Genomic DNA, 23,824 nt, shown 5'->3' with positions numbered 1-23,824 from the left:
CTCTCTTCCTAGCTGCTTCTGCTCTTCTCAAAGTCATGGTCTGGGAAAGGCTCCTAGGGCTAGAGGGGAGGAAAAATCCATTGTCTGATGAGCAGCAGGGTTGATGAGAGTGTCCATCCAGCGACATGGTGCCTTCTGGAGATTGTTGTACTACAACTTCCATCAGCTGCGGCCAGCATGACCAATGGTCAGGAATACTGGGAGTTGTAGCCCAGCAACATCTTGTGGGCAGCACATTGACTACTCCTGCTAAAAGGATTGTGGATGAACATTCTCATGTTGATTTTTTTAACGAGATGGATGGGATCTTCCTTTGGCGCATGTGCAACAAAACATGGAGCTCTGGATTTCTTAAATATATAAAACGATGATGGGTAATGATGGGTTAGAACCGGACTCCTGTTTTCATGTTCCTTCAAACAGAACATTTGCTTAACTCAATTTCTGCTGAACTTGAAGACAGAAGGGAGGGAGGGAGGGAGGAGGTTCAGATTCCATTTTTGAAAGTAGGACACTCCATCTGGAATATGCACTTAATTCAGACCAGGATCTTGTCTCGCTTTGACTTTGAATTGTGACTCTTGTGTAATGCTGTCAGCTGGGGTTTGACTCAGGGCATTACATGTGTACTGTCCTCTTTAAAATATACATTTAACTTAACAGCATGAATACTACTTCCACAGTGATTACTTCCATGCCAATATGGACACATGTCAAGTTTACCACTAGTGTGGACTGTCCTAAGATGCAGCAGAGTATTGGCAACTTAAGACGTTAGAATATGAAGAACTTGCAGGTTTAACACACAGAATAAGAGAACAAGAAGAAAGTATATTTAAAGAAGAGTGGAATATATTTATTGAATATATGGAAAATAACTGTATTACAGCTGAAAAAGCTGGCAGCACTCAGATAAATTCAGAAGTGTAAATGATATTTGATTGATGTTAAAGTAAAAAAATGATTTGAATGGTTATAGTAAAATATGCAGGAATATATGGCAAGTAATATGAACAATGGATGGAGAAGAAGGGAAGTCATTGGGTATTTTAAAGTTTGCAAAATGTTTATTTTGAAATGTGAAAAACTGAAAACTCAATAAAAATTATTATTATTTTAAAAAAATAAGATGCAGCAGAGTTTAAAAGTCACAAAATGTGCAGCGACAGTGAAGCGTTAGGATTACAGGCTGTTAGATCCTTTTAATACCCTGTTCAGTCCACGTACAGCTCCCCCGTTTCTACCCCTCTCAGAAGGAACGGACCATGCCATTTGTAAGTTTAAATGTTTGACTTACAAACTTCAAAGGCCAGATTTATGTGCTATTCCATGCAGCAGCAAGAAGAACACAGGTAGAAAATTACTGGGTTGCAAAATACAGAAAAATACTTCTGAGCACACTGTCTGGGCTTGAGGTAGTCAAGACCAGACATGTTGCCTGGTGGAAAAGAGTGAAAAAAGGAAGCTTCACTTCCTTCTGGGTCAAAGGTGAGGGTGTGTGACTTAACTGAGTCTAGGAATACAGCTCTGTGGTCTTAACCCCTTCATGAATTAACTAGCCATGTTTACTACATTTGTCTAGACTGAATTCAATCCAATACTTGAGATGTACCCTAGATTTGAAAGACACTGGGAACTTTGGAAGTTATTTTAAACAATGCATCTTTCTCCCATGGTTTTGCAGTTCTTGGCATCTTCTTACATTGCCTGCAATCACAGACACCAGCAGCGATAAGCAGGACAGGGCAGGCAGTGAGGGGTTGTGTGCTTGGCAAGGTGTATGTTTGTGCCCCCACCATGCTGAGCTCCACACACCTTTCTCTCTCTCAGTAAGCGGCAGCAACACTCTGTGTTCCAACCACTTTGCTAACCACTGCTGCTCACACACTTAAAACCCCACCACATTAAGTGCTGCTGCTTCTGTGTCACCATGCATAGGATTGTATTGTCGTGAAACCTAGCTCCCTTTCCCATTTTTCTTTATTTAAGGGCAGTACATTTCATTGACTAGAAAATGTCTACAGTAAGCAGACTTGCAAGCCAGTATATTTGCTGAGTATTGAAAAATCAACAAAAAGGAGAGATACCTTTTCACATTTACATGCACCCCAGAAAGTGATTAGGACGATCAAACCAGCTTTTCACATTTCGTAGGATTGACCCACAAAACATTTTCTTTTACAGACTTTTTGTTTTCTTTCTACTTGGCAGAAAAAGCATTGTGAGGAGATCAAAACTTCACAACTTTCACTGTCTATGCCATTGTTTCTAATTATACTATTCTTTTATGCAACCCTGTGATGCGGAGAATCAAATCCTTTTCTTTTTCAAACAATAAAACATTCTGTGTTTGAATCTTAGCATAAAAAGCAGCTACTAATCAACATGTTTTGAAAGAGAAGGGGGAGATTCTTTATGTCCCAGAAACAGTCGCTACTAATGTATGAGTTCTTTGCTTCAGTTCTGACTTTGCCAGTTCTGAGCTTTCTTTTGGGAAAGCTGTTGAGTTTTTTTTTTTGGGGGGGGGGCGTTTTGTGTGCACAAAGTTGTTGTGCTTCTTTTGCAAAATCAAAAAAGAAAAAGTAAAAAGTTTTGAACTATTTTTTATGGATATTCGGCAAAATCTAGACTTCCAACAAGGGTTGCCGTACGTCCGGATTTTCCCAGACATTCCAGAGATTTCCACCCAGACACTGCTTCTGACTGCTGTATTCTGGCTATGTCTGGGAAATTTCCTACCCTAAACTGGGAAAAACTCTGACCTAAACTAAATCCCTTGTCTGTGTTTTCAAAAGATCAACAAAAGATCAACAACACCCCTATTTCCAAATACAGCAGCCACCATATTTTCTTTTTCCACCCTACCATCCAGGAGTCACCAATGGATTGATTTACACCAAGGGTGGCCAACTCCCAAGAGACTGCGATCTACTCACAGAGTTAAAAACTGGCAGTGATCTAACCCCTTTTTGGGGATTCAGGTCAAAGTTGTTGAACTTTATTTTAGGAAGGAAAGCCCTGTTTTGGGGGTGCAAGGCAAAAATGTTGAGATTTTTTAGGGGGAGCCAAAGTTGTTAAGCTTCTTTGGGTGGAGCCAGTGATCTACCAGTGATCTATCACAGACGTCCAGTGATCTACCGGTAGATCATGATCTACCTGTTGGATGTGCCTGATTTACACATTTGAAAAAGCAGATTTAAAATGTGTGAGCAGTAGACTTCAGGGAAGTCAGATTGGGGAAGAACTCCACCCAGACTTTGTGTGCGTGAATCATATCATGAATCTGATGCAATGTAAAACACATGCTTTGTTATGCACGTCGCTTACCATAAAACTTGAAATGATACCACTTTTCATCAATCAATAATTTAAGCTTCTACTTACACTCTCAGATGACTAATGAGCATATCTCCAGAATTAACCCCAATCTTAAAAATGTTTATTTGGGAGTTCAATGAGATTTTCTTCCTAGTGAGATTAGGAGTATAGAATTAAATCATATTTCACACACTGAAAAGGGGTCACTTAGATGTGGCAGGGAGTTCAAGGAAATAATATAGGACAGAAGAACATTAATAATAACAATCACAACAATAATAATTTTATTATTTATATCCCGCTCATCTGGGTGGGTTTCCCCAACCACTCAGAGCAGCTTACAGTACATATAAAAATGTAGTAAAATGTCAAACTTTTCTTAAAAAAAACAAACTCTCAGCAAGTATAACTAATGAAGGGACACTGAGAACAGTGCCGGATTTATATATAGGCTAAGCAGGCTGAAGCCTAGGGCCTCTAAGTCTAGAGGGCCTCGCCAGCTCGCCTGTTCCCCAGTGGGCAGTCTCCCCTCTCCCAAAATTGCAAACCCAAGACTTCATGCAAGGGCAGGACAACTTGGGCCTCTAAATCTAGTGGGCCAAGGGTGCCCACTTGCCCTCCTTCTTGACATGGAATGCTTTTAATGTTTGACAGACTACTGTATTTTTAATATTTTGTTGGAAGCCACCCAGAGTGGCTCAGGAAACCCAGTCAGATGGTAGGGGTATAAATAATATATTATTATTATTATTATTATTATTATTATTATTATTATTATTATTATTATTATTATTATTATTATTATTATTAACCTCTCCAGAGAGGCTTACCAGGCTTGCACACACTATTCCTTTAGTTATTTGGCCGAAAAGTGACTTTTCCACTTTTGTTTTTGGATTTCAAGCTGCAATTTTTTAGTGCTATTGGATATGATATGACATGACAGCTTTGTTGCTGTATTGGAATGGCGTTGTCTAAGCCTATCATTAATTTCATTGCTGTGATCCTTATATTTTGTACTGTTTGTTATTTCTGTGATGCTTTTGTTGATTTTTAACTTATGACTGTTCAGCCACAACCCCCATGTTACATATGTAGTGCAATATTTTGGCTCAGTTAGTGATAGGAAGGGGCTAATAGTTGATGTAATTGATTGCAAGTTGATTAAATTAATCTTAAGGCTTTTGCAGAGTTTGATATTAAAACCGTCCTCTTTGTGAGAGCTCAACTTGCATTTTAATAGATGGCAGCTTACCTAGATTTCTAGAATTCATTGTTCCTGTTCTACTAAAATAGCTATAAATTATGTTTTCCAGTATATAGGGAATGAGCTCTTAATCCTCATTTCCCCTTTTTAGCAGCAAGAAAAATACATTAACCCAATTCCCATGCTTTTCTACATTATGCAATTATGTTAATCTGAGTTTGAAATTTCACTCCTGTGGGAAAAGCGGAACCAGTAGCAAGGACCTCAGATTGCCACTGAAATGAATTAAAATGTATTGATATACAATGCCCAATACAGAAATATTAATACTGTGAACTTAAGAGGCTATGCAGGAATAATTAGGAAGGTCCATGCAGTGTATGCAACATGACTAATCAAGAGCAACTAAAAGACCAATATATATAAGAATAAAATCGCATCTGATTCTGGTCACCAAACCTTGAAAAGGACATGGTATAGCAGGAAGAGCTGCAAGAAAATGGACATCCAAAATGATCAAGGGGTTGGAAGAGGTTACAGCATTTTTTTTTTGGGGGGGGGGAGTCAGCTTAGAAAAGAGAGACTAAGAGGAACAATTATAAAGGGGTATAAAATTCGATATGGTGTGAAGAAAGTGGTTAGAGAGAGGTTTCTCCTCGACCTCAGTATTAGAGCCTGGGGCCATCCAGTGAATCTGAATGTTGGAGAATTTAGGAGAAACAGGAAAAAAAGCACTTCTTCACACAATACACAGTTAAGGTTGAAGGAGCTGGGTATGTTTAGCCTGGAAAAGAGGAGATTGAGAGGAGATAGGATAGCCATCTTTAAACATCTCGGGGACTGTCTCATGGAAGAGGGAATAAGCTTGTTTTCTCCTGCTCTGGAGGGGAGGACTGGAACCAATGGCGTCAAGTTACAAGAAAGGAGATTCAGACTAAACACCAGGAAGAACTTCCTGAGAGCAAGAGCTGTTCAACAGTCGAATGGACTCCCTCGGGAGGTGGTGGACTTTCCTTCCTTGGAGGTTTCTAAGCAGAGGTTGGATGGCCATCTGTCATGGATGCTTTAGCTGAGATTCTTGCATTGAAGGGAGTTGGAGTAGATGACCTTTGGGCCCCTTCCAACTCTACAGTTCTATGATTCTATGCTTCTAAAACGGAGCACACTCCCTGAAGATACAGTGATAGCCTCCAATGTAGATGACTTGTGGATGACAGTGTGGAAGGTGATTAGACAAATTTATGGAGGAAAAGGCTCTCAGTGGCTCCTGAGGCTCACAATTCAGTTGGTAAGAGCATAGTGCTGCATATTCCTGCTATTGCACGAAGTTGGACTAGATGACCCTCAGGGTCCCTTCCAACTCTACAATCCTATGATTCTGAGTTGCAATGGAAACCATAGTTTTAATCTAAAGTGACTTTTTCTATCCCACACTTGTCAGGAAGCTTTTGCTGTTGTTTAGTCGTTTAGTCGTGTCCGACTCTTCGTGACCCTATGGACCAGAGCACGCCAGGCACTTCTGTCTTCCACTGCCTCCCGCAGTTTGGTCAAACTCATGCTGGTAGCTTCGAAGACACTATCCAACCATCTCGTCCTCTGTCGTCCCCTTCTCCTTGTGCCCTCCATCTTTCCCAACATCAGGGTCTTTTCCAGGGAGTCTTCTCTTCTCATGAGGTGGCCAAAGTATTGGAGCCTCAGCGTCACGATCTGTCCTTCCAGTGAGCACTCAGGGCTGATTTCCTTCAAAATGGAGAGTTTTGATCTTCTTGCAGTCCATGGGACTCTCAAGAGCACCAGCACTATCCAGCACCATAATTCAAAAGCATCAATTCTTCGGCGATCAGCCTTCTTTATGGTCCAGCTCTCACTTCCATACATCACTACTGGGAAAACCACAGATTTAACTATATGGACCTTTGTTGGCAAGGTGATGTCTCTGCTTTTTAAGATGCTGTCTAGGTTTGTCATTGCTTTTCTCCCCAGAAGCAGGCGTCTAGAGAAGAACAAACGTTAGAAGCCGCTTCTGTGTGCGCGCAAATTGTGGCAAACCCGGTATTTACTTCCGGGTTTGCCGCAGTTGCAACTTGGATTGGGCCCAAGTAGAGGCAGTCGTAAGTAGAGGTTCTGCTGCATTGTCTCTGTTAAACCAGGATAGGCACAGCAACATTCTGATTCTGCCTGGGCACAACTAACTTCAGTGCCATCTTGTGACCAAACCACATAATTGCAGTATCCACACTGTCCCTTTCATGACCTACACAAGCTGAGAAACACCCTCTACCCTCGTCTCAAGGTCTGCATGAATCATGTGTAGGTGTGTTGCATGAACGCTCCCCATACTTCTCCTGGGGCTGGAAAGGGGTTAGTTTAACCCCCACTTTGCTAGTAAAACCGAATTACTGTTTCACCAACTTGAAACGTTTGGAAAGCTTTGCCTTAAACTATGCATTCACAGACAAAAATATGCACCAGCCAACTCTGTTGCAGAATTGTGGTCTTCCAGTTGCAGAATATGGGTTTAAAATAAAATAAATCTGACAGCAGGTAGTAAATTCATGTGGAATTCACAATCCTGAAAGAGCAAAAGGGAAAGAGATTACTTTTTGGTTCTGACTGGAATCCCTGAACAACAACTGAAAATAAAAGTGTAGGTTTTTCAGGTGCTTTATAACAAGAATTTTACTGATACTGATTGAAATTGTCTTTCCTTGCAGCTGATAGAAGGATCTGTCCCAGTGTTTGAAATAAATCATTAATGAGCATGTAGCAAGATATGTTTTAATGATTAACATTGCATGGGGTGTTTTCTTCTCCTTCTTCTTCCAAGAAATGTATTTGCAACATGTCTGTATATCAAATGATAATTGCAATATTAAAAGCCCTCTGATTAAAGCAATTAATTATATACTTAATTTATTTACTAATTAAGTTTTAATATATGTATAGTTAAGTAATTGCTAATGAGTGTTTTGCATTGGCAAAACAGCTCCAGCATTAATTACACAAGAATCGCTTAGAAAAAAATCAACTATGGTCTAGAAGCCAGACTCTAGATGAAAAATTAAACTTTCTAATTTGAAGGAGAAGATGTACTTTCAATGATTCTGTCATTTCACTGAGACATTGGCTGAGGACATAATCCAAGAGCATATGTAACCTTCAACTGCCCTGTTTTAAGTGGGACACTCCCAGATTCACAGAAGCATTCCAGACTTCCCTTTGGGTTTGGGAATATCCCACTTTCCCCCTCCAGAACCTCTGCCATTGAGCTTGGGGAGGAGGATGAGCGGGCTGAACCACCCCATAGCTGCTGCTACTGGTCTCCTTCCTCGGGCAGCTCATAGCAGCTGCTGGAAAGCAGGTGGAAGAGGAGGGACTGCCACCGCCAAAGTCCAGCCCCAAGTGATGTACCGGAACCAGCAGCTCCAACTCACAGGCTGCAGGAGCTGCCAGCATTGCTGGCACTGCTAGGATGATGTCCTCCCAGGGGCTGTCACTGACTCCCTTGCACAGAGGAGAGGGGCGTGCCATGGTTTGAACACTGAGAGGTAGCACAGCTCAGCAAAGATGAGAGAGAGGCAAGGTCACACATCAGACTTGTAGTTTTATTATAAAATTGGAACAGGAATATACGGAAACTCACGAGATACGCTCTTTCATCATCATCATTTAATATTTATAGCCTGCCCATCTGGCTGGGTTTCCCCAGCCACTCTGGGCGGCTCCCAATAGAATATTAAAAACACCAAACATTAAAAACTTCCCTAAACAGGGCTGCCTTCAGATGTCTTCTAAAAGTCAAATAGTTGTTTATTTCCTTGACATCTGACGGGAGGGCGTTCCACAGGGCGGGTGCCACTACTGAGAAGGCCCTCTGCCTGGTTCCCTGTAACCTCACTTCTCACAGTGAGGGAACCGCCAGAAGGCCCTCAGCGCTGGACCTCAGTGTCTGGGCTGAACGATGGGGGTGGAGACACTCCTTCAGGTATACTGGGCCAAGGCCTTTTTGGGCTTTCAAGGTCAGCACCAACACTTTGAACTGTGCTCAGAAACATACTGGGAGCCAATGTAGGTCTTTCAGGACCAGAGTTATGTGGTCTCGGCGGCCACTCCCAGTCACCAGTCTAGCTGCTGCATTCTGGATTAGTTGTAGTTTCTGGGTCACCTTCACAGGTAGCCCCACACAGAGCACATTGCAGTAGTCCAAGCGGGAGATAACCAGAGCATGCACCACTCTGGCGAGACAGTCTGCGGGTAGGTAGGGTCTCAGCCTGTGTACCAGATGGAGCTGGTAGACAGGTGCCCTGGACACAGAATTGACCTGCACCTCTTATGCAGAGGAGAGGGGCGTGTCACAGTTTGAATGCTGAGACGTAGCACAGTTCAGCAAAGATGAGGTCACACATCAGATTTGTAGCTTTATTATAAAATCGGAACAGGAATATACGGAAACTCACAAGATACGCTCTTTCATGTAAGGTGTTGCTTAGAATGGCTAGCTCCTCCCCTTCTAGACTATTTTCTAGGTGTCAGATCCCTCCCTCTGCCTTGGGATAGCCCTGAAGGACCTTTCCTGTCTCTGTTTCATTCTATTACATAGAATAAACACATTGTTTTGGGAGTGCGAATAGGGGCTAGCAGGCTTTTGGGCAGACACCTTGTCATCTGGTGCCAAGTCTGACCCCTTTCTTTGCTGAGGGCTAGGGCACCTGCTTGGTGGGCCCCTGTTCCTCACCCACCAATATCTCCCAGCTCCTCTTCTCCTCTGAGGTGTGTCCAGTTGTCCACCAGTCTGAACCTGGGTCCAGACGGTCCTCTCCTGCACTTTCCCTGGAGGCATCTTGGTCAGGTGGATTCCACCACTCTTCATCTAGCCAGTCCCCCCCCTCCTCTTCTTCTTCTTCTTCTTCTTCTTCTTCTTCTTCTTCTTCTTCTTCTTCTTCTTGTAAATATTTTTTATTAATCAATTTCCACATACAGTGGTGCCCCGCAAGACGAATGCCTCGCAAGACGAAAAACCCGCTAGACAAAAGGGTTTTCCGTTTTTGAGCTGCTTCGCAAGACGATTTTCCCTATGGGCTTGCTTCGCAAGACGAAAACATCTTGCGAGTGTTCCGATTTTCCCCCGCTTTCCCTCCCCCCTTTTTCTAAGCTGCTAAGCCGCTAATAGCCTTTTAGCCGCTAATCCGCTAAGCCTTTAATAGCCGCTAAGCCTTTAATAGCCGCTAAACCGCTAATAGTGCTAATCCGCTAAGCCGCTAATAGGGTTGCTTCGCAAGACGAAAAAACCGCTAGACGAAGAGACTCGCGGAACGGATTAATTTCGTCTTGCGAGGCACCACTGTAACAAATTATCAAACCATGTAATCACATACATTATTTTCCCCCCACCTCCCCCCCACCAAGGACTTCCCTCAGCTCCTCTCTCTGATTTCTCTTCACATATTTTCTCTGCATATTATAAAATTGTACATATCCATCCATCATGTTATTAACCAATACATTTGTGTATGTTCATTCAAAACCTGCCAAGGAGTCCAGTTCATTTTGTTGTCTTTTTAAAAAGTTTGTAAAAAGTTCCCATTCCTCTTTGAAGTCACAGTTGTCCTTGTCTCGCAATTTGTAAGTCAATTTGGCCAGTTCTGCATAATTCATCAATTTCTCTTGCTACTGTTCTTTCGTCGGGATTTCCTCATTTTTCCATCCTTGTGTTATCAAGACTCTTGCTGCTGTTGTAGCATACATAAATAAATTCTTTGTTTTCTTTGGCAGGTCTTGTCCTACAATCCCTAACAAAAATGCTTCTGTTTTTTTTTTTACAAATGTCATTTTAAACATTTTTCTCAATTCATTGTATATCATTCCCCCCCTTTAACTTCTCTACACTCCCACCACATATGATAAAAAGTCCCTTCTTTTTCTTTACATTTCCAATAAATGTTTGAGCTGGTTTTGTACATTTTTGCTATCTGTACTGGTGTTATATACCATCTATACATTATTTTCATGTACTTTTCTTTCAGAAGGGAGCAGTCTGTAAATTTTGAATCTATTTTGCAACTGTGCGCCACCTTCTTTTTGCCATTTCCGCCTCTGGATCAGGCCTGACTTGGGAGTGGAGCTGTGACCTGGAAAGGCTGGGCCAGTGCTGAGGAAGCTGAAGCATGCTGGAGACCAGCAGAATAGAAGCACGGTGCTTCTGTTGCTGTTCCTTCTGTGTGCTGCTTCCAGATCAGGCCTAACTTGGGAGTAGAGCTGTGGCCTGGCAGCACTGGGCTAGCAGAGGAGAGGCATGGCACAGCCGGCACTGTCACCCCTTCTCCCTTTCGCTTCCGCCCCCGGCATTTTGATGTCCTGGATCCAGAGCCAAGAACGTTGGCTGGCCTACAACAAAGTGATAGCCCAGCCCAAGACCTGTTGGAATGAATGGGATAGTACCACACTTTTTATAACTCCCATTCTTTTCATTCCAGGTAGACGGTGCCCTAGCAGTGCCATTTTCTATGTAGTGTTAAAAAAGGGACCTAAAAGAAAAGCCCCTTTGACTCTGAAAACAAGACTATAATCAAGCTATATATGCTGCAGTTTCTTAAGATAGGTCATGCCTCCTTTCCTGCACCCCCTCCCCTGGCCAAATCCTGTGATCTGCATTCACAGTTGATACCCCAAGTTTACTTGGGTCTGAATAAGGATTTCTTTAAATGTTGTGCAGGAATGAGACTAACATTCAGGCTAGCATGCAATGCGTTTAAACTTGCAGCATCTTATCAGGAAAGTTTAATATGCTGAGAAACCATACTGAGCATACAGTGGTACCTCAGGTTACATATGCTTCAGGTTACATACGCTTCAGGTTACAGACTCCACTAACCCAGAAATAGTGCTTCAGGTTCAGAACTTTGCTTCAGAATGAGAACAGAAATCGTGTTCCGGCGGCGCGGCGGCAGCAGGAGGCCCCATTAGCTAAAGTGGTGCTTCAGGTTAAGAACAGTTTCAGGTTAAGAACAGACCTCCAGAACGAATTAAGTTATTAACCTGAGGTACCACTGTGCACTGAGAAACAATGCCCCACATAATCGATCACATGACATAGTGCACACATACCATTTGAATGGGGATTGGTCATCACCTTTGTGGAGGCCCAGCCCCCTCAAATATTTTATTGTAGGAGCTGAAACCCCCTACGGCCACTAGGAGTTGGCTCCTATGCCCATGGACGCCAAACTCACAAAACAGGTGATGGCAAGCGGTGTTCAGCTTGGTGAATCAGGAAGTGTGAATCTGCTCAAACAACCCCCCCCCAAAAAAACACCACTCCCACCATAAACATTTTTTTTAAAAACCCCAGCTTGTATAATTGCAGTATTATGTCTTTGGTGCACAAACGAGTAGAGTTTCTATCAGTTTCCTGGTATGTTTCCATTTTAAGGAGACACGATCAAAACAAGAGGCATGTTCGTGCAGACTCCTTCCCTACCTTCACCAGACAAACAAAAGAAAAGATCGGCTAATCATTCAGCGTATTGTTCAAACACATATACATTTCCTTAAGAGCATTATCATATTTCCTCCTTCTATTTTGGTAACAAAGTGGTATCATAAATATTGAATTATGAAAAGTGGTGGTGGGAATCTAGGAAATCAGACGCTGGAGCTGGTGTTTGTTGATGGCTCTTCCTTTTGTTTTCTTGTCTTAACCGCAGCTGTCAGTAGTTCATAAGCAAAGGCTTTAACATTACAAGGCTTATTTATTTATTTACCAGATTTAATAATTTCGTTTATTAACTCCTAATGGATGAATTTAAAGGCTTGTTGGCTGCACTCAGCGTTTTTATGGCTGGCCTGATTTAAATATGCCATGGCTAAACAGCTATCATTTTCAATCTTTTTTCCCCCTCCTTTTTCTTTTTTGAAGAAGGAACGTTCCAAGGCAATATATATTTTCCCCGGTGCATGCTTGATTTATTTGTCGTTGATGACTTGCTATTAAGGCAATCTACAAAGATTCATGCCCAACCAAACCACAGTTTGAAATAACAGGGTGGCGACAGCATCCCATTGCTGTTTGCAGACATTGCTGATTTTACAAACACTTGACATTGCATATTTGGGAGGTTTATCCAGAAGCATACCCCATTGGGATTTTCATGGTTCCTGGTAAGTGTCATAGAATCATAGATTTGTAGAGTTGTGAGGGACCCTGAGGATCATCAGTTCCAACCCCCTGAAGTTACGGAATATGCAGCTGTCCCATATGGAGATCAAACCTGCAACCCTGACATTGTCAACACCATGATCTAGTCTAATCAACTGAGCTATCCAGACTAGTATAATCACCTGCCCAAGAATAATAGAATCTATGGGGATCAAGGTCCACAACCTCCTGAGGGAGTCCATTCCACTTTTTATGTTTGATGCTTTACTAAGCTTAATGTTTTTATTTGTTGGAAGCCACCCAGAGTGGCTGGGGCAACCCAATCAGATGGGTGGCATACAAACAAACAAGCAAGCAAGCAAGCAAGCAAACAAACAAACCAACAAACAAACATAGTATTAGTATTAGTAAAGGTAAAGGGACCCCTGACCCTTAGGTCCAGTCGTGGCCGACTCTGGAGTTGCGGTGCTCATCTCGCTTTATTGGCCGAGGGAGCCAGTGTACAGCTTCTGGGTCATGTGGCCAGCATGACTAAGCCGCTTCTGGTGAACCAGAGCAGCGCACGGAAACACCGTTGACCTTCCCACCGGAGCGGTACCTATTTATCTACTTGCACTTTGACGTGCTTTCGAACTGCTAGGTTGGCAGGAGCAGGGACCGAGCAACGGGAGCTCACCCCGTCGCGGGGATTCGAACCGCTGACCTTCTGATCGGCAAGTCCTAGGCTCTGTGGTTTAACCCACAGCGCTACCTGCGTCCCATTAGTATTAGTAGTATTACTGAAAAGGGCTGTTATGCCTGGCCATTCATTCCCAAGCACCAGCTGGGATGTTGCGCATCATCCAAGGTATTGTCCCTCAGTCTCCAATAATCCCCATTCGAAACTCCAAACCTCAGCGGCCTAACACAGATTTGAACCCCTCTTCCCCGGTGCATGAACATTTGTGTATCAGCTCAACAGTTTGCATGAGGAGCCCTGCTTCCCCACCCACTATTTTCTGCAGACTTGTTAGTAACGCTTCCAAGTCTGATGCCAGTTTGGGGTGCTTATCTGCATATAAGAAAATGAGTTTTTTGTTGTTGTTTTTACCACGTCGAGCCAGATGGGATTGGCACCTGGGGATGGCAGAGTGGATGGTGCCTGTCGATGGCCAGGGACCGCAGTTGTGGGTGTCCCCCGCACCGAAGGCAAGGCAGCGTCTCATTTAGCAGTCAGCGATCCTTCTCTGCGCTTCTCTTCCTCTCCCTGTCTGCCAGTTCTGCCACTGATCTTGTGCAGTAAATGCGTGCTTGTCAACGAAAAATGTCAACTAAGTTTTAAAAGATAGTCTGAGTAAAACTCAAAAGTAAATTATTTAAGTAGAGTTGTAGTTGCAACTTGAAAGAATTCTGTTTGGTGGTTTTCTTTACATCATTCTGCCAATGGAATGGGAGCTCTTGAATGTCTAACTAGCAAGGCTCTGTCATAACTAGGGCTGACAGTTCACATTGAAAATTCTGTTTTCTTCTTTCCCAGGAAAGCAAGTCAAAGTTAAACTAACAAACTACTGTTGGCAAGTGCCTTTACCTTTGTTTTCAGCTCTTTTTATAAATTAGCCATTTGGGACTTTTCTAGGTTACCTTGACACTCCGTTCCTCAAACTGTGGCCCTTTCTTTCTGTGGCACTGTTTCTTTTCTGTTGCATTGTATCGTTTTTAAAATAGCAAGCGCTTAAAATAAAAAATAAAACTAGAAAGAAGCACGGGGGAGGAGGAACCACAGAGTACTTAGTTTTGAAGCAGATGAGAAGCCAAGATGGGAAGAGTCTGATGGCACTGGAAAAAAAGAAAAAAAGAGGAAAGACACGATAGCCAAGTGACTGGTGGAAATTGGATTTAAAACACCACAACAACATCTGAAAAGAGGGATAAGTCAGTGATTGCAACAGCAGCATTGAACCTGGCCTATAAGCAGGGCCATATGACTATGCTTTTTGTGATGTGGTTACAGGTATAATATGATTGTGAAATGCATTTATCAAGTTTGAAATGCCAGTAGCAATTGGGCAACTTTCTGAACAAAATGAAAAGGCCCAAAGTTGGAGATCTTCATAATTAAGCTACACACACACACACACACACACACACACACACGGAAGGTGAAAAAATAGTCACTATTTTATAATAACTATAAAATCCACTGGCTGAATTCATCTTTATGCCTTTGGTAAACACCCACCTCCATAGGTGCTGCTCTCTGGGGTTCTGGGTGCCCAAGCACCCACAAAATTCCCCATGAAGGAGCCAGGCACCCACAACCCTGGGCACCCATGGTCGTTGGGCCAAGCTGGCACTCCTGCTCACCTCTTTTATGCCTACAAGGACAGTGGGAACAAAAAGTTAACCACAGTTTCCTGTTACATCCAAACTCAGAGAACTGAGGTTTGCAATTGTTCCAACGGTTCTCAACCTGTAGGTCCCCAGATGGTGTTGGACTACAACTCCCATCATCCCTGAGCTCTGGTCTTGCTAGCTAGGGGTGATGGGAGTTGTAGTTCAACAACATCTGGGTTGAGAAGGGCTGGTTTAAAGTATATGGTTAGTGAGAACCATCAGGATCCAGCGGCGTAGCTAGCTGCTTGGGTGCCTGGTGCGGGGGGGTGTCCTGCAGCCAGGGATGGGGCGATCCGCCCATAGCGGTGGGGTGATCTGTGCCCATGGGGGTGGGGTGAGCCACTCCGACGCTCGGACACTCTCCACTGCCTCCCCCTCAGCTGTGGGGTGGCTGAGGCAGAGGCAGTAGGCAGACGGAAGTCCCACGCTGCCATTTCAGGCAGCGCAGAATCTGCAGGCGCCTAAGCCCCACGTCACACCTAAAAAGTTTGGTAGGCCCAATTTTTTAAAAAAACTCATTTTGTCACCCTCTCTCCGACACTGGGGTGAACCACACCCACCGCAACCCCTTCCTTCACCACTGTCAGGATCAAACCATGGTTTTAAATCCTGCCTTTTGTTCTGAAACCAACCAGCCCTTAGTTCAGGTGTAATAGGGAACTGTAATTTGTTTTAAAATGGAAGTGAATGTTTCTGGTTTCTTCCTGCTTGATCCCACTGTCCTGTTTGATGTAAATGTCGGTTTAACAACTGTTCCAACACTAGATCAAGCTAACATAGCAAGCTTACTCTCAAGGGTTCACCTCTGGTGATGGCTGCAGCTGGCATCCGTTGCAGGTTGAGTGGGTCAGGAGAGATGAAGAATATTGGCAGCAGTCCAGTTGTAAGGGCCCTTGACTCAGTTGGGTTCTGATTGTCAGGTGGCTCTGCCCACATAGCCAGGGAAAAGTCTGTATGACAGAGACAGCAACCTTTCCTTGAAGGGTGTATTGAGAACTTTGGGGAAGGGCATGACCCCTCTGCCAGGAAGGAATGAAGGACAAAGGAACGCTGGGCCATCTTAAATTGAAAGGCTGGTGGGGGTGAGATGCAGAACTATACAATAAGTGCCACACCTCTGGGATCTAGTGTTGCAGACAAGTTGCTATCTTAATATCCTGTTTTCTTGCACATAATCAAAGAAGGTGGTGGTCTCTGCTTCCTTGGAGCTTTTTAAGCAGAAGTTGAAAGGTCCTCTGCCAAGGATGCTTTAGTTGAGATCCCTGCATTGTAGGGTGACCCTTGAGATCCCAAAGATTCTACCTTTTGGAGCCAAATATGTCCCTTTCTCCCTTTCTCCTTTCTCTTTTCCTTAAGCAACTGTTTTATACCAGGTCAGGACATTGTCTTTTCTGCCTGGCTTTCCAGGGTTTCAGACAAGTGTCTGTCCCATCGCCTGTTGCCTGATCCTTTTATAAACAGAGATGCTAAGAACCAAATCCAGGACTTTGTGTGTCCAAAGTGTGTGCTCCACCTCTGAGCTATTTTACTCTTCTCTTCCTCTACTTCTTTTCCGCACACACTCATATTTCCTTCTCTTAGAAACCTTAAACCAAAAAAGAAAGAAAAGAAAAGAAAAGAAGAGAGAGAGAAAGAAGGAAGAAGGAAGGAAGGAAGGAAGGAAGGAAGGAAGGAAGGAAGGAAGGAAGGAGAGGATGGAACCGAGGAATATGCCTTATACAGAGTTAAACCACTGGTCCAGTATTGTCTACCGTGTCTTGCAATGACTCTCTAGAATTTCCGACAGACGCTTATCCCAGCCCTGTCTGGTAGATGCTGTACCACTGAGCCATCGCTGGTGGTGTCTTCCAAACCCACTTACAGATAGCTAGTGAACTGGCTTGTGTATATCAGGCCCATCATAACATATTCATCCAGCTGATTTTGTCAAACCCATTTGAATTCTTACTGTGTATATTACCCTGTTTGGATCAACTTTTATTGACCTGTGACTGTGATCAATCAATCTGTCTGCCTCTCATTAATCTGGCAGTAAGTCCTTCCCTAGTTGACGTCTGTTCCCACCTGCAAGTATTGGATGCCAACCGCGCACAGAGCCAGCCAAGGAGTGACAAACGTTCCAAATAACCAGGCTATCACATGATAATTGCTATCACCCTGTGACGAATGCGAGCACGCGTCTCTACCTTTAAAATCCCGGAAACGATGGGACCGAGTTGTGTGCCTCTTCCCCCCTCCCCTCCTTCTGTACTGTTGCATCCTTCTATATTTTACTTCTAGTGGGGAAATTTTAATGATCCGCTTTTCTATTTCTGTTTATTGAGATTTGTGTGTGTATATTTATACAGGCGTCTCACCTCTTTCCTCCTCCCTAATTGACTTTATCAGTACATGCTGTAATGTATGCCTGGCCAGTTCATTAAGGTTAATTTGTTCAAAAATATTAGAAGCATTAATTTCTGGCTCGTAGCTAATGGGCTGCTCCCAGCTAGTGTCTTGTTTCGTCATTAGTGTCGGCTCGATTATAACTCACACCCAACTGTTTTTTTTCTTTTTTAACACTATCTAATAGAATCAATGGATGTGATGGGTTGACAAGGTGCTTCCCTCTCTCTCCCCTCCTCTCTTTTGCATTTTGTCATCTCGCTAATGCACATGACTTAAAGGCATTGGTATCCATAATGGGGGGCAGTTTCGCAGGCAGCTTGGAAGAGGCTGAACGGCAAAGGGCCATTTTCATAAAATATTAATGCCATTGAAAAATACACTGGGGTTGAAGGCTTGTCTGTGCGGTGGAAGGTAAAAAAAAAAAATCCATTCTCTCCTGCCTTTCTGATGACTGTAATTAGCAGCCCTAATTAAAAATTCAAACCGTGTGTATATTTAAAAGCATGAATCTTTGCCCCGCATCATGTTTATTTCCTTCTACGAAAAGTATTTTATTTTAACAAAAGCTAATTGTGCAGGATCTCTCCCTAGCCTTGACAGCCACAGCTGGCTCGATCCAGTTTATGTATCCAGAGGTCTCCCTAGGCTGCTTCCTTTTGTAAGCAATAAAACATCTTTAAAAAACATGTATATGCTCTCTGCGAGCCATTAACTCTGTGTCATCCACCACAAGGCTTGTCCCCCCCCCACATGTGTGCGCACACGACACACATACAAACTCTTCCTTCACTTAAAAGTGACCTCTTTGAAGAAAGCCGCTTTCAACCTCCCCAAACCTTCAATATTTAATGCGGGTTTACTTACATTAAATGACCACCTTCCTTAAGAAGATTCGGCCCCGTTGCGACATTATTTATGAACAACATATGCCGTAAAAAACCAGAAGAAGGAATCATCCGTGAACACACATTACTTCTGCTAGAAAACTCTACTTTTAGACCTCACTTGGCAGAGTTTTGAAATTGGTGGGATAGGTGATGTAGTCTCGCTGGGGAATATATGACTTCAGCCGAAGTCCAAAAGGATTATGATCATACTGGTCTATGAAAGCCAGAGCACAGCAATGGAGAGGGTGTTTCAGCTGTGAAAGGCGGATGTGCTAAATTTTGACGGAATCATTTCCACGCTTTTGATCTTGCCTTAGGAAAGGAATTGTGCTCTGTCAATTTTTGTGTCCTTACCGGCTGCTTAGCAAGGACAAGGCAGCGAGCTTTTAATAGTTTTAGGGCAAAATCCAGGAGAACTGCGGAACTTTCAGGGCCTACACATTTCAGTGGAACAGTCAGTCTGATGTCCCATACACACTCAATGAGTCTTAACTTCTGAGTAGACACCGTAAATGTGTTTAATGTGGCAGTACCACAGTAATAGGTTGCTCACATTCTGTTAAGCGGCACTGCAGCAGAATCTTAAGCATGTTTACTCAGAAGAAAGTCTCATTGTATTCAATGAGGATTGCTTCCAGGTAAGTGTACACAAGCCTGTGACCCTAGACCAGGCATAGGGAAACTCCGGCCCTCCAGATGTTTGGGACTACAATTCCCATCATCCCTAGCTAACAGTACCAGTGGTCAGGGATGATGGGAATTATAGTCCCAAAAATCTGGAGGGCTGGAGTTTTCCTATGCCTGCCCTAGGCAGTCTAATGTTGTGCCATCAAAGTCTGTGCATGAAGAGCCCTGCTTTGTTTCTGAAAGATCAGACCTCTCATTGAGGAAAAGTTGAGCCCACTTTGTATTTGACAAAGGTGTGACCTGTGAATTAATATATGCACTTTTAAGTTCCTTAATGAGCTTCAGGTTCATAACTGCCACCACCTACACTTCAAATATCTCTTTTCTTTTTTTCTTTTTTATTTGACTTGGATCATATCCAGCCATTTTACAATGTGACACCTATTGACTTGATTGTGTGCTTTTTGACAATTGATTACCTCCAGAAGATTATGAGTTTTTTCCCCAGCATTCCTCTGGATGATGGCACACTGGCACAATGATACATTTCCTTTTGTGGATGAAAAGATTAATCCAATTTTTTGTCCTAATGCTGTTTGATAGGCAGTTTTTGGTTTCAATCCAGTGTTGCCAGTTTGGTGGTGATCAGAGAGCTCAGTTGGTAGAGCATAAGACTCTTAATCTCATAGCTGTGGATTAGAGCCCCATTATGGGTGAACGATTTCTGCATTGCAGGCCGTTGGACTAGATGCTTCTAGTGGTCTCTTCCAACTCTATGCTTCTATGATTTGTGAGAAGTCAAAGCTATAACCAGCAATGACATTAACAAACCCTCTCCTGCCCCCAGCCCATTGTTTTCCCCATCCTAACAATCAGAGGTGTAGGAAGGTCAGATGGTTCCCGGTGCAGAAAATTTCTTGTCACACCCTCCCCCCATTGATTTTTTTTTTTTTACGTTATTTCATATTTTCTTACAAAGGAATGTGGATTCTGGGCCTCTGATAACAAGTAGGCGACTGTGGACAGATACTTAAATCTACAGGATGGGTTGTGTTTTGGCTCCACTGAATTGAAATTTCAGCCTTCGCGACATATGAAAACAGCCAAGTAAACAGTTATTTTCGTGGAGGAGGGTCAAGATATTAACTGATATGCATGAAATTTCAGATATAGCTATATAATCCCTCGTGTAGTAAGATAAGACCTTTGGAGCAGGCATTTTTTTAAAAAAAAAAGTGTTGTTTTTTTTATAAACCACCCTAGTAGGGCAGTAATTGTTCCTTGATAATTTGTCACCCCCCCCCTCCATGATGGCACTCGGGTCGGACCACCCCCCTTCCTACGCCCCTGCTAACAATGTAACCCTATAAACATCTACTCAGAAACAAGTACCATTGGTTTCAATGAGGCCAGTGGCAGACTTTGATAATATGGCACCCTGAGCGAAGACAAAATACCCCTCCCATTCTTATTTTCACAATAATTAATTCTGGTACAGTTGTTTTTTCTATAGAACTTCTCAATATCATTATTATAAGCCCCCATCTTTATTATTATTATTATTATTATTATTATTATTATTATTATTATTATTATTATTATTATTATTATTATTATTTAAAAAACACATTCTTTATTACGGTCCAAAGACCCGCAAAACAATTTCGAAAGCAAAGTACAGCAAAAATGTGGAGAAGACATTACTAGGCAGTCACCGTGTTTTATCCAAGACATGTTGATTTCTAATGGTTACTACCTCCAAAGCACCCATACCACCTTAAATCCAGCGCTGCTGAGGCTTACTCAGAGGTAAGTGGGCATGAGATTCCCACCTTACCTTATAGCTAGTATGTCTTTAGCTGTGACCTAGCGCACTGACTTGCAATATGATGTAGTAGACATGCTTTAGCGGGAATTGCCATGGGTTGTATTAATAAAGAATTGCAGCTTTCCTTAATCATAATTAATATTCTGGGTTCATTTGTAGTAGATAAATTTAAGCTCCTTTGAGGAATATTGTGACTAACATTAAGGAACATGGTTGCATGTGAGAGGACGCAATTCAGATGATCCATTTACAACCCACTCATGTGACATGGGATATCAAAAAGCAATTGATCAGTTTCTCCCCATAGACAAAACTGGTCCACAACTGCCCAGGGCAATCTGTTTTAATGTTGTATAACTTGTTTCTTTTTTCTTTATTTTCAAGGGAAAATGGCAGGTGGGATCATAAAGCTTCCCACCCCTTGTTCCCCTTCCAGAATATTTTGTCACATCCATCACTGTCTGATTGTTACGGTACTTTGCTGCATGTTTACAGAATCCACCCGCAGGATTGCATGTCCTTCCTGGGCTGCTCTGGAACTAAAGGGAGCCATAGAATTTCTCTTGAGGTCCTGGAACAAAAATCCATGTGGCGTCAAGGAATATGTGAGTCAGGGTTCATATGAGTCACGTTGAGAGAGAGAGAGATTTCTGTGATGCTTGGTCAACCCACCTAGGAACGATATTTTCCCTGCTGTAGGTTCTATGTATTGGCCACGATCCAGTGCACAGTTGCTGCATGCTTAAATCTGATTGAAACCAATGGGACTCAACTGTGTCTATCTCCATGTTATTTCAGCCACAATGCAAACGCCAATGAAATACAGCGGTGTCCTGCCAGCAGAAAATCGGGCTGGTGCTTTCTAAAGAAATAAGAATGTGTCTTGTACATTTTTCTATGAGGTTTTTGCTTACAAACACTGAATGGGTAGGCACAGCAGGGGAAAATATTATGTGCAGATGTGCATACAGGCAGTAAAAATGTTACAGCGCTTTGTTACTTCAAGGTCATATCAAGCTTTGTACTGCTACAGAAATTTTATTTGAGTATTTACTTTTTAAAAAAGAAATAGGGGTGTTTTTTTCTTTTTGCACTGGTCTTATTCTGCTTGTGATGAATTTCACACACACACACACACACACACACACACACACACACACACAATATTTATCGGCCAGCTTTGATGTCTCTGTCGTAGTCTGGTGTGGCCAGCAAACCTAGAGTAGGCCACTGCAGATGAAGGGGCAGGAGTTACAGAGACGAGAGTGGCTTTCTGTGTGGTTCCAACTGAGCATGGAGATGCCTGGTGGAGATCATAGAATCATAGACCTGAAGAGTTGGGACATCTCGTCCAACCCCCTGCAATTCAGGAATCTGAAGCTATCCCATATGGGGATCAAACTTGCAACTTTGGCGTTATCAGACCACACTCTAACCAACTGAGTGTCATAACACAGTGGTAGGACAGCCTCGGTCCAGTATACCTGAAGGAGCGTCTCCACCCCCATCATTCTGCCCGGACGCTGAGGTCCAGCGCCGAGGGCCTTCTGGCGGTTCCCTCATTGCGAGAAGCAAAGCTACAGGGAACCAGGCAGAGGGCCTTCTCGGTAGTGGCGCCCGCCCTGTGGAACGCCCTTCCAGCAGATGTCAAAGCGATAAACAACTACCTGACATTCAGGAGACATCTTAAGGCAGCCCTGTTCAGGGAAGTTTTTAACGTGTGATATTTTATTGTATTTTGGGTTTTTATGGAAGAGTGGCTGGGGAGGCCCAGCCAGATGGGCGGGGTATAAATAATAAATTATTATTATTATTATTATAGGACATCCATTTGCATACAGAAGGTCCCAGCTTCAACCCCTCGCTTCTCCAGGTAGCGCTGGGAATGTCCCAGTCTGAAATCCTGGAGAACCACTGCCAGTCAGTGTCTTCTTCTTTGGCAATCACTCATAGCCGAGTCAGATTGTCTTCCATGAACACAGTCTTAACAGTGAGTCTGTAAATGACTGTGGAGGCCAGTTCTGGATCCACACGTCCTTCCACAGTGGGGACATAGGTTTCCAGGCAAGAGTTGATCATGGTGAGGGTTTGCCAAACGTGCCTTCCTCTTAGCTCGTTTCTCCCATTCGTCCTGACTTTGAGCGTCTTCGAGGTCCATGACACCTTTGGTAGAGGCTGTTCTCCAACTGGAGCGCCTGTAGGCAAGTAATTCCCAGTTGCTGGTCTTTATACTATATTTTTTAAGGTTTGCCTTGAGAGCATCTTTATGGACCAGTCATTTAATTCAGCATAAGTCGGCTCCCTATGTTCCCAAATGGAGCGCCGTCACTTGTGATTTTATGTCTTTATTCATAAAAGAATTTCTGTACTACCATATCATAAAAGACCAGGGCAGTTTACAATATTAAAACACAGAAAATATAGATAATCATTAAAGTGGCTGGCTGGTCATTATACTACATCTGGTGTGTGTGTGTAAATAGAAAGCTAAACAGATAAAGATGGCACCAAACAATCTCTGCTTGTGATCTCAGCTCAAAGCTAGTTATTTTTGTGCGGTGGAAATTTCTCCCCAAAACACTGTGTGGATAGTCACCTTTAAAAAAAATCTGCCTGCAACCATTGTTTTCCCTGGCTAGTACAGTGGTACCTCGGGTTACATACACTTCAGGTTACAGGCGCTTCAGGTTACAGACTCCGCTAACCCAGAAATAGTACCTCGGGTTAAGAACTTTGCTTCAGGATGAGAACAGAAATCACATGGCGGCAACAGGAGGTCCCATTAGCTAAAGTGGTGCTTCAGGTTAAGAACAGTTTCAGGACCTCTGGAACGAATTAAGTACTTAACCCGAGGTACCACTGTACTTCTTCCACACCATTTCCTCTGGTCTGTTGCTGCTTCTTTTCCCCTGGATGAATCACTTGGCAATCTCATACGGATTGTGTAGTGAACAGAATGATGTCATGGTGCTGTTCAGCCAATTGTATTTGGCCTAATGATGATGTCACGCAGGGCAGACTAGCGCAAGTGTGTTTGTGTG

At 43.1% G+C, this 23,824-nt stretch overlaps 1 long non-coding RNA gene across 1 annotated transcript in view; it reads left to right on the top strand.

Annotated features, from left to right (window-relative positions):
* The window catches only part of LOC308589536, a 215,993-nt gene that overhangs the window by 10,884 nt on the left and 181,285 nt on the right, over window positions 1–23,824 (top strand). The gene's annotated exons all lie outside the window — the stretch shown is intronic.

Source organism: Podarcis bocagei (genome assembly GCF_964188305.1).
Source record: "Podarcis bocagei genome assembly, chromosome: 6".
Taxonomy (NCBI): Eukaryota; Metazoa; Chordata; class Lepidosauria; order Squamata; family Lacertidae; genus Podarcis; species Podarcis bocagei.
Note: the sequence above shows the minus strand (reverse complement) of the source record. Positions and strands in the feature narration are given on the sequence as shown.